General features: G+C 35.9%; 1 non-coding gene across 1 annotated transcript; it reads right to left on the minus strand.

Moving 5' to 3' along the window:
- Nucleotides 1-10792: 10792 nt before the first annotated feature.
- On the minus strand, nt 10793-10864 carry TRNAW-CCA (transfer RNA tryptophan (anticodon CCA)). Its single transcript has one exon. It is a non-coding gene; the product is annotated as a tRNA-Trp (tRNA).
- Between the last annotated feature and the right edge of the window lie 575 nt (nt 10865-11439).

The raw sequence follows: 11439 nt of genomic DNA on the forward strand, positions 1-11439 counted from the left end.
AAAATTGCCAGATGGTGGGGATTTTATATTCAATCATCAAAGACAGGATAAAATTGTTTCCAATGTGCTTCTATAAGTTTATATTTCAACCTCTGATCCTTGGCAGAATTATTTTGTGGCCAAAAAAGTAGTACAAAATGATAATTTACTATGATTTAATTTGCACTGCTGTGATCATAAGTTCACATTATTTTATATGTGTATTGTCTCTTCACGTTTTCTCTTTTGTGATATGTCTACTACTGTTTTTTTGGTCATTCTTCCCTGGATTACTTTATGTTTTCTTAATGAGCTGTGTTATTTCTCCTTTAGATATCATTTCATTATTGGTTACATATGTTGTTGTTGTTCAGTCGCTAAGCCATGTCCGACTCTTTGTAACCCTAAATACGTAAAATATAAATACTATCTACAACACTGGGTTGACGTGCACTTTCTTCATGGTGCCTTTTTATAAACAGAATTTCTTAATTTTAATACAGCAAAATTCATCAATCTTATTTCCTATGTCTAGTATTTTAAATAATTTCCTAACCCCAAATCAGAAGTTGTTCTCATACAATTCTCATCAAAAATTTAATGCTTCACCTCTTACATTTAAGGACATAGCCATCGGCATATATTTTTCTGTATGGTGTGTGGTCAAGGTGCAACTTAATTTTATCCAAATTGATAAATGCATCATTTACTAAATTATTCCTTCGTTTCCTCATAGTGTGCAAGGCTATTTCTGTCATACCCTGTGTTTTCATATACGTGTGGCTCTATTTTGTGGCTCTCTCTCTCTCTCTCTGTGACTGTATGTGTGCGCATGTTCCATCAGTCCTTTTGCAACAAAACTACACCACCACCTTAATTAAAATAGCATTATAACAAGACTTAATACATGGCAGAGCAACAGTCCCGTTTTGTTCTTCATCTTGAGTAATGTCTTGGCTACTTTCAGGCCTTTGCTATTCTACATAAATTTTAAAATCACCCTGATATTCTGAAGTTTTACTACAATGGATATAGGTGTGTTTCATTTTATTTATTGATATTTATTATTTCATTTTATTTATTATTCTACTTGGGATTAATTTCACCTCTTGCCAGGTGAACTGGTCTGGTGAACAGCCGGGTAGACTGGTATTTTTCCTCAGATCTGAGAAAAAGCACAGCTATAACCTCTTCAAATATAACTTATCTTTCACACTATCCATCTTTTCATCCTGAGACTATGGTAAAGTATACCTTATACTATCTCATTCGATTTTCCCCATTGTTCAGGCCATTAAAAAAAGTCTTTCATCTTCTTTCCTTTTCATGCATTAGTTTGTGTGTCTTCTTTTAATTTATTTTTCAATGTATTTTAATTCTCTCTTTTAGGTACTCGTAATGGTACCCAATCTGCTTTTTAACTCTTTATCTGATTCTCTGACTTTGATAATTTTTCATGAAAACTTTATTTATTTATTACAATATGGCTTGCTATTTTTAGTAAGTTATTTTAAAATAAAATCTTTTTATTTTTGTAATATTTAGTTCATAGTTTATAAACTATTTCTGATAATTTCAATAATTAAATGCTATGGGAGCATAACTATTGCCTTTGCAGAATCTCATTCACTTTACTTCCTTATGTATTTCTTTGCCATTGTTACAATAACCCAGGTTTCATTGATCATATTATGTATGAATTCTGAAAGCCTAAATTGAGAAGTTATCAGCAAGAGATGGCTTTGAAATATAAATTGGCAAAAGCTCTTTGGGACCAATATAATGATTCTTATGTAGTTAAACATTTGAAAAGACTTGCATACTTCCTTCCATGTTTCCTTACAAGAAGCTGTATGAACAGTTGATGGTCTTTCTATGCCCTTTGGAGTTCTGGCTCCAAATTGGGAAAGGAATATGTGAAGGCTATATATTCTCACCCTGCTTACTTAACTTATATGCAGAGGACATCATGTGAAATGCCGGGCTGGATGAAGCACAAGCTCAAATCAATACTGTAGGGAGAAATATCAATAACCTCACACATGCAGGTTATAGCAGAAAGTAAAGAGGAACTAAGGAGCTTCTTGATGAAAGTGAAAGAGGAGAGTGCAAAAGCTGGCTTAAAACTCAACTTTCGGAAAACTAAGATCATGGTATCCAGTCCCATCACTTCATGGCAAATAGATGGGGAAACAATGGAAACAGTAACAGACTATCTTCTTGGGCTCCAAAATCACTGCAGGTGGTGACTGAAGCCCTGAAATTAAAAGACACTTGCTCCTTGGAACAAAAGCTATGACTAACCTCGTCAGCATATTAAAAAGCAGAGACATTACTTTACTGACACAGGTCTGTCTAGTCAAAGATATGGTTTTTACAGTGGTCACGTATGGATGTGAGAGTTGGACTATAAAGAAAGCTGTGCTCCGAAGAATTGATGCTTTTGAACTGTGGTGTTGGAGAAGACTCTTGAGAGTCTCTTGGACTGCAAGGAGATCCAACCAGTCAATTGTAAAGGTAATCTGTCCTTAATATTCACTGGAAGGACTGATGTTGAAGCTGAAACTCCAATACTTTGGCCACCTGATGGGAACTGACTCACTGGAAAAGACCCTGATGCTGGGAAAGACTGAAGGCAGGAGGAGCAGGGAATGACAGAAGATGAGATGGCTGGATGGCATCACCGACTCGATGGACATGAGTTGGAGCAAGCTCTGAGAGTTGGTGATGGACAGGGAAGCCTGGTGTGCTGCTTTTTAAAATGCTGACGACTCCCAGAATATTGGAAATAAAAGCAAAAATAAACAAATGGGACCTAATGAAAATTAAAAACTTTTGCACTACAAAGGAAACTATAAGTAAGGTGAGAAAATAATAGCAAATGAGGAAACAGACAAAGGATTAATCTCAGAAATATATAAGCAACCCCTGAAGCTCAATTCCAGAAAAATAAATGACCCAATCAAAAAATGGGCCAAAGAACTAAACAGACATTTCTCCAAAGAAGACATACAGATGGCTAACAAACACATGAAAAGATGCTCAACATCACTCATTATCAGAGAAATGCAAATCAAAACCACAATGAGGTACCATTACACGCCAGTCAGGATGGCTGCTATCCAAAAGTCTACAAGCAATAAATGCTGGAAAGGGTGTGGAGAAAAGGGAACCCTCTTACACTGTTGGTGGGAATGCAAACTAGTACAGCCACTATGGAAAACAGTGTGGAGATTTCTTTAAAAACTGGAAATAGAACTACCATATGACCCAGCAATACCACTTCTGGGCATATACACTGAGGAATCCAGATCTGAAAGAGACACGTCCACCCCAATGTTCATCGCAGCACTGTTTATAATAGCCAGGACATGGAAGCAACCTAGATGCCCATCAGCAGATGAATGGATAAGAAAGCTGTGGTACATATACACCATGGAATATTACTCAGCCATTTAAAAGAATTAATTTGAATCAGTTCTAATAAGATGGATGAAACTGGAGCCCATTATACAAGGTGAAGTAAGCCAGAAAGATAAAGAACATTATAGTATACTAACACATATATACGGAATTTAGAAAGATGGTAACGATGGCCCTATACACAGGGCAGAAGAAGAGACGCAGATGTACAGAATAGACTTTTGAACTCTGTGGGAGAAGGTGAGGGTGGGATGTTTCAAACGAACAGCATGTATATTATCTGTGGTGAAACAGACCACCAGCCCAGGTGGGATGCATGAGTCAAGTGCTCGGGCCTGGTGGGCTGGGAAGACCCAGAGGAATCGGGTGGAGAGGGAGGTGGGATGGGGGACCGGGATGGGGAATACCTGTAACTCTAAAGGTGATTCACATCAGTGTATGGCAAAACCCACTGAAAAATTTAAAAAAAAATAAATAAAAAATAAAATGCTGATGAGGTTGGTCATAGCTTTTCTTCCAAGGAGCAGTCGTCTTTTAATTACATGGCTGCAGTCACCATCTGCAGTGATTTTGAAGCCCAAGAGTTGGACACGACTGAGCAACTGAATTAAACTGACTGGAGCTGTTGGCCAAATGAAGGAATTTCAAGTTCCACCCTTGTCCATTCCATTGTTCTTAGAATCCTGATCAATAGGTTTTACGGTGGACAGATTTTAAGATGACCACCATGATCCCCCACATCCTGGTGTACACGTCCTTGTATAATTCCCTCTCCTTGAGTATGGGCATGATCTGTAACTTTTTTCCAACCAACATAATATGGCAAAGGTGATTGGATGCCATTCCTATCATTATATAACATTATATAAGACTTCCTTATCTTAGCTGACTTATTCTAAAATCTTGCCCTTCTTGCTGACCTTGAAGAAAGAAGCTGTTATGAGTCTCATAACTGTAAGAAAATGAGTTTTTCCAACAACATTAGTGAACCTGGAAACAAACCCTCTCCAATAAGCTTCTAGAGAACCTGGACCTTGTTGATAGCTTGGTTGCAATCGTGCAGAGGACTCAGCTAATTTAAGACTCTCAATCCACAGAAACAGTGAGAGAGTAAGCGTATTTTGCTCTAAATCATTAAATTTGTGGTAGTAGGTTATGCAGCACAAAAAAGAAACACAGTCTGATAGTACAATTTTCCTTCAGAGAAAGATCACCTTTTGATGCCTTACTTTTTCAGGGCTCCCTGCCTTTGTTTCTTTCTTTCTTTTTTTTTTTTTTAATCTTCTCTCAAAGTGGGAGGAGGTAGTAGTGTTTAAGATGGAGAATCTGAGAGGTGTCTAGACATTTTCTTTCATTTATTGCATACTTCAAAGTGTACTGAAGTTTTATCAAGGACCTAGTTGTCCAATAGAAGGATGGTCTTTCAGTGTCTGGTCTGCCTTACTTTTTAAAGCTAAAGTCCTCATAATTGATTCTTATCACTGAAGTGGGAAAAAAAAGATGTGTTTTATGACTGATACATACAGTCTAAAGTGCATATCACTTTTTGTAAGAAGAAAAGACGTCTCTTGGAAGGATATAGTTTTTAGATGGGAGAAAGGTGTGTGTTGAATTATACTGATCTTATGTTTTTAATACATTGACCTTATATTGATTCACTATCCAATGAGAGAAATGGAAACAAGAAAGAAGAAGGACATGAATTAAATTTTTAGCATTGCAGAAATAACATCTAATTACATACTATTTGGAAAGAACTAAAAAGATATGTCCAGAGTGACTGTCAAAATAATTCACTCTTCACAGATTCTTTGCATTTCTCTTTTTTGGACCAATGAACAGAGAGGAAAAACAAACAAAATCTAATCTATTTTCTTTTTCCTCTTCTGCATATCAGACGATAATGCTCACCTACTCCAGTAAGGCAAGACCTTCATAACCAAATCAAATGAAGGATTCTTTTGTAAGTTTGTCTATTATCTATACAGACTTATTAAGCAACCAGTAACCACAACCTACAACCATCAGTCCTTTAAAATCTATCCATGAATCTCAACTTAATTTATCAATTTTGTTTCAGTTGGTATTCTCTATGAAAGTAATACTAATATGACTGCTATTAAAAATCATCAAAAATTTCTCTTCAGTTATGTTAATATCATTCCATGGTTTCTATGTGCCAAAAACTGTTAACTGATTTACATAAGTTGTCCCCAGTTAGGTTTCAAAATAGGCCTCATCAAAATTACTCATATTATTTTGAAGAAAATTATTAAAATACTCATAGTAACATATGTTTTGCAATCAAAAAGTACAGAAAGATAAAGTAATAAATAGCAGGCCCCTTCATCACTCCTCCTTATTATCAATATTCCACTCTGCAGTGGCAAACTATTTTTGACAGTTTTATCTGATACTTAACTCTATATTTTAAAATAACTTGCTTAACAGTCTGTTTATTGCTTTTAAGACTTTTATACATTATACTCTGACTTCCTTTTGTGATGAAGGTCGCTTTTCCCTTAAAATCAGAAATAAGGCAAGAATGTCCCTTATTAGCACTCCTATTCAGCACTGTACTAGAATGCAACAACATAAGGAAAGGAAACCAAGTTTATACAGATTGGGAAGGCAGAAATAAAATTGCATTTGTTTGGTGATGACATAATTATATACATAGAAATCTCAGAGTTGACCAAAAAAACAAAATCTTTGAAAGTAATAATCTATTATAGAAAGTTTGTAGGAAACAAATATACAAAAGTCAACTGCTATTCAATATGCTAATGACAAAAATTGGAATCTGAAATTTAAAATATAATAGCATTCACAGTACCATTATAAAATGAAATAGTTAGACATAAGTGTAAGAAAAAATGTACAGGAACTGTATTTGAGAAAAACTATAAATTTTTGATGAAAGAAATCAAAGAAGATCAAAATAAATGGAGAGATGTTCCATTTTCATGACTAAGAGGATACAATATTGTTGAGATGTCTATTCTCAACTTGATTTACAGATTTAATGCAATCCCAAAGAAAATGCCAATGTGTTATTTTGAATATAACACACTGACTATAAAATTTATTTGAAAAGATAAAAGATCCTGAATGGCCAACACAATACTAAAGAACAAAATTGGAGGAATTATATCACTGAATTTAAAGACTTACTTTATTTATTTTTTTGACTTGATTTAAAAATCTGCCAATTTATTGTATGCTCATTTGATAGTGTAATTTCAGTTGGCAACTGCAATGGGCACATCCTTTTTTTTTTTTTTTTTTTTTTTTCTATTTATTTTTATTAGTTGGAGGCTAATTACTTCACAATATTGTAGTGGTTTTTGCCATACATTGACATGAACCAGCCATGGATTTACATGTATTCCCCATCCCGATCCCCCCTCCCACCTCCCTCTCCACCCGATCCCTCTGGGTCTTTCCAGTGCACCAGCCCCGAGCACTTGTCTCACGCATCCAACCTGGGCTGGTGATCTGTTTCACCCTTGATAATATACACGTTTCGATGCTGTTCTCTCAAAATATCCCACCCTCGCATCCTCCCACAGAGTCCAAAAGTCTGTTCTGTACATCTGTGTCTCTTTTTCTGTTTTGCATATAGGGTTATCATTACCATCTTTCTAAATTCCATATATATGTGTTAGTATACTGTATTGGTCTTTATCTTTCTGGCTTACCTCACTCTGTATAATGGACTCCAGTATCCATCTCATTAGAACTGATTCAAATGTATTCTTTTTAATGGCTGAGTAATATTCCATGGTGTATATGTACCACAGCTTCCTTATCCATTCGTCTGCTGATGGGCAACTAGGTTGCTTCCATGTCCTGACTATTATAAACAGTGCTGTGATGAACATTGGGGTGCACGTGTCTCTTTCAGATCTGGTTTCCTCAGTGTGTATTCCCAGAAGTGGGATTGCTGGGTCATATGGCAGATCTATTTCCAGTTGTTTTTAAGAAATCTCCACACTGTTCTCCACAACAGCCGTTACTAGTTTGCATTCCCACCACCAGTGTAAGAGGGTTCCCTTTTCTCCACACCCTCTCCAGCATTTATTGCTTATAGACTTTTGGATAGCAGTCATCCTGACTGGTATGTAATGGTACTTCATTGAGGTTTTGATTTGCATTTCTCTGATAATGAGTGATGTTGAGCATCTTTTCATGTGTTTGTTAGCCATCTGTATGTCTTCTTTGGAGAAATGTCTGTTTAGTTCTTTGGCCCACTTTTTGATTGGGTCATTTATTTTTCTGGAATTGAGCTGCAGGAGTTGCTTGTATATTTTTGAGATTAATCCTTTGTCTGTTGCTTCGTTTGCTATTATTTTCTCTCAATCTGAGGGCTGTCTTTTCACCTTACTTATAGTTTCCTTTGTGGTGCAAAAGCTTTTAAGTTTCATTAGGTCCCATTTGTTTAGTTTTGATTTTATTTCCAATATTCTGGGAGGTGGGTCATAGAGGATCCTGCTGTGATTTATGTCGGAGAGTGTTTTGCCTATGTTCTCCTCTAGGAGTTTTATAGTTTCTGGTCTTACATTTAGATCTTTAATCCATTTTGAGTTTATTTTTGTGTATGGTGTTAGAAAGTGTTCTAGTTTCATTCTTTTACAAGTGGTTGACCAGTTTTCTCAGCATCACTTGTTAAAGAGGTTGTCTTTTTTTCCATTGTATATTCTTGCCTCCTCTGTCAAAGATAAGGTGTCCATAGGTTTGTGGATTTATCTCTGGGCTTTCTATTCTGTTCCATTGATCTATATACTTCTGTCTTTGTGCCAGTACCATACTGTCTTGATGACTGTGGCTTTGTAATATAGTCTGAAGTCAGGCAGGTTGATTCCTCCAATTCCATTCTTCTTTCTCAAGATTACTTTGGTTATTCAAGGTTTTTTGTATTTCCATACAGATTGTGAAATTATTTATTCTAGTTCTGTGAAAAATACTGTTGGTAGCTTGATAGGGATTGCACTGAATCTATAGATTGCTTTGGACAGTATACTTATTTTCACAATATTGAGTCTTACAATCCATGAACACAGTATATTTCTCCATCTGTTTGTGTCCTCTTTGATTTCTTTCATCAGTGTTTTATAGTTTTCTATGTATAGGTCTTTTGTTTCTTTAGGTAGATGTACTCCTAAGTATTTTATTCTTTTTGTTGCAATGGTGAATGGTGTTGTTTCCTTAATTTCTCTTTCTGTTTTCTCATTGTTAGTGTATAGGAATGCAAGGGATTTCTGGGTGTTAATTTTATATCCTGCAACTTTACTATATTCTTTGATTAGCTCTAGTCATTTTCTGGTAGAGTCTTTAGACCAGAGATAAATCCACCCTAAAGACTCATGTCATCTGCAAACTGCAAGAGATTCACTTCTTCTTTTCCTATCTGGATTCCTTTTACTTCTTTTTCTGCTCTGATTGCTGTGACCAACACTTCCAAAACTATGTTGAATAGTAGTGGTGAGAGTGGGCACCCTTGTCTTGTTCCTTATTTCAGGGGAAATCCTTTCAGTTTTTCAGCATTGAGGGTGATGCTTGCTGTGGGTTTGTCATATATAGCTTTTGCATGTTGAGGTATGTTCCTCCTATTCCTGCTTTCTGGAGGGTTTTAATCATAAAGACTTACTTTAAAGCCATAATAATCAGGACAGTGGGCTTCCCTGATGGCTCAGCAGTAAAGAACCTGCCTGCAATGCAGATAATGTGGGCTTGATCCCTGGGTTGGGAAGATCCCCTGGAGAAGGAAATGGCAACCCATTCTGGTATTCTTGCCTGAAAAATACTATGGACAGAGGAGCCTGGAGGAGTCCATTGGGGTTGCAAAGAGTTGGACACCACTTAACAACTAAACACCTTCAAAACATCAAGTCACTGGAGAAGAATGAACAAATAGATCAGCAGAAGAGAAAAGAGAGACTAGAAATATACCCACACAAATATAGTCAACTGATCTTTGACATTGGAATGAAGCAATTAGATGAAGAAAGAACAACTTTTTTCAACAAATGAGCCAGAATAATTGGAAATTCACATTAAAGAAAAAAAAAAAGAATCTAGACACATTTTAAACTTTAACAAAAATTAAATCCAAAAGGATCAGGAACCCAAACGGAAAACAAAAACTATGAAACTTCTAGAAAACAAAAGGAGAAAATTTAGGTGAACTTGAGTTTTTAGATACAACATTGTAAGTATAATCCTGAAAGGAAAAAAAATGTATGTTAGACTGTATTAAAATTAAAAACTTCTTCTCTATAAAAGGCACAATTCAGAAAAATAAAATACGAGCAACAGATTGAGAAAAAATATTTGCAAAACACATATCTGATAAAGGGCTTACCTCTAAAATAATAGGAAAAACTCTTAAAACTCAACATTAAAAAAACAAACAATCCAGTTTAAGAATGGGGAAAAGATGTGAGGCAATATCTCGCTGAAGAAGATACACAGATAGCAACTAAGCATATGAAGACATTCAGCATCATGTCATAAGGGATCTGCAAATTAAAGCAACAATTTAATAATCATGTATTAAAATGGCTAAAATTCAAAATATCACAATAGCCATTGCTGGTAAGGATACAGAGTAATGGAAGGTTTCAAGCACTGCTGGTAGGAATGCAAATTGTCCAGCCACTATGGAAAACAGTTTGGCAGTTCCTTTCAAATCTAAACATAATCTTAACATATTACACAGCAATCATTCTCCTACGTATTTATCCTTATGAGTTACAAGTTGATGTCCATATAAAAGTTTGTACATAAATGTTTATAGCAGCTTTACTCACAATTACCTCAAATGAGAAGCAACCAAAATGTCATTTCATAGGTAAATGAATGAAAAAACTATGGTATATGCCTACAATGAAATATTAATTGGTGACAAAAAAGAAATGAGTGAGCTATTAAGCAACAGAAACGCATGGAGAAAACTTAGATGAATATTGCTAAGTGAAAGAAGCCAGTGTGAACAGGCTGACTATTGCATGATTCCAACTATTTGACATTCTAAAAGACAAAATTATAAAGAAAATATACATAGAAGTGATTGTCAGAGGTTTGGGTGATAGGGAAAGAAATAAGTGAAATATGGGGGTATTTTAGCATAGGAAAACCATTCTTATGATATTGTAATGGCAGATACTTGACATTACACATTTTACCCTCTTCCTTCACCCACAGGACTGTCTAACACAAAGCGTAAACTATGGACTTCAGTTAGCAATGATCATCAGTGAAAATGAAAATGAAGTTGCTCAGTCGTGTCCGACTCTTTGCGACTCCGTGGACTGTAGCCCACCAGGCTCCTCCAGATTCTCCAGGCAAGAATACTGGAGTGTGTTACCATTTCCTTCTCCAGGGGATCTTCCCGACCCAGGGATCGAACCTGGGTCTTCCGCATTGGAGGCAGACACTTTAACCTCTGAGCCACCAGGGAAGCCCAATGATCATCAGTACTGGTCCATTAATTATAACACATATACCAAAGCAGTGTATGAATAGTAGAGGAAGCTGTATGTGTGTGTGAGGGATTCTTGAGAATTCTGTACTATACGCTCATTTTTCTGTCAATGTAAAGTGAAAGTATTAGCTGCTTAGTATGTCTGACTCTCTGTGACCCTGTGGACTGCAGCCTGCCAGGCTCCTCTGTCCGCAGAATTCTCTAGGCAAGAATACTGAAGTGGGTATCCATTCCCTTCTCCAGAGGGTCTTACCAACTCAGGAATTGAGCCCCTGTTCTTAAAATAAAGTCTATTAATTAAAAGAGCTTACATGCTATATTCTGACTCCCTACAATGAATACAATTGCTTTAATTTTCTAATACTACCTTTCCTTATCGCTCCATATATTTCTTCTTAATTTTTGTTGAATAACCACTCAATGAAGAGAGGATTATAGTGATATAAATAATGTTAACAACTCAGCAGTGCACAATGTTATGATTACATTTTGTTTCTTGTACATTTATTCTCTGTTGCCTGTAGTTTTAATTGTGCTCCAACAAGAACTTA

Source organism: Muntiacus reevesi, chromosome 4, assembly GCF_963930625.1.
Source record: "Muntiacus reevesi chromosome 4, mMunRee1.1, whole genome shotgun sequence".
Lineage (NCBI taxonomy): Eukaryota > Metazoa > Chordata > Mammalia > Artiodactyla > Cervidae > Muntiacus > Muntiacus reevesi.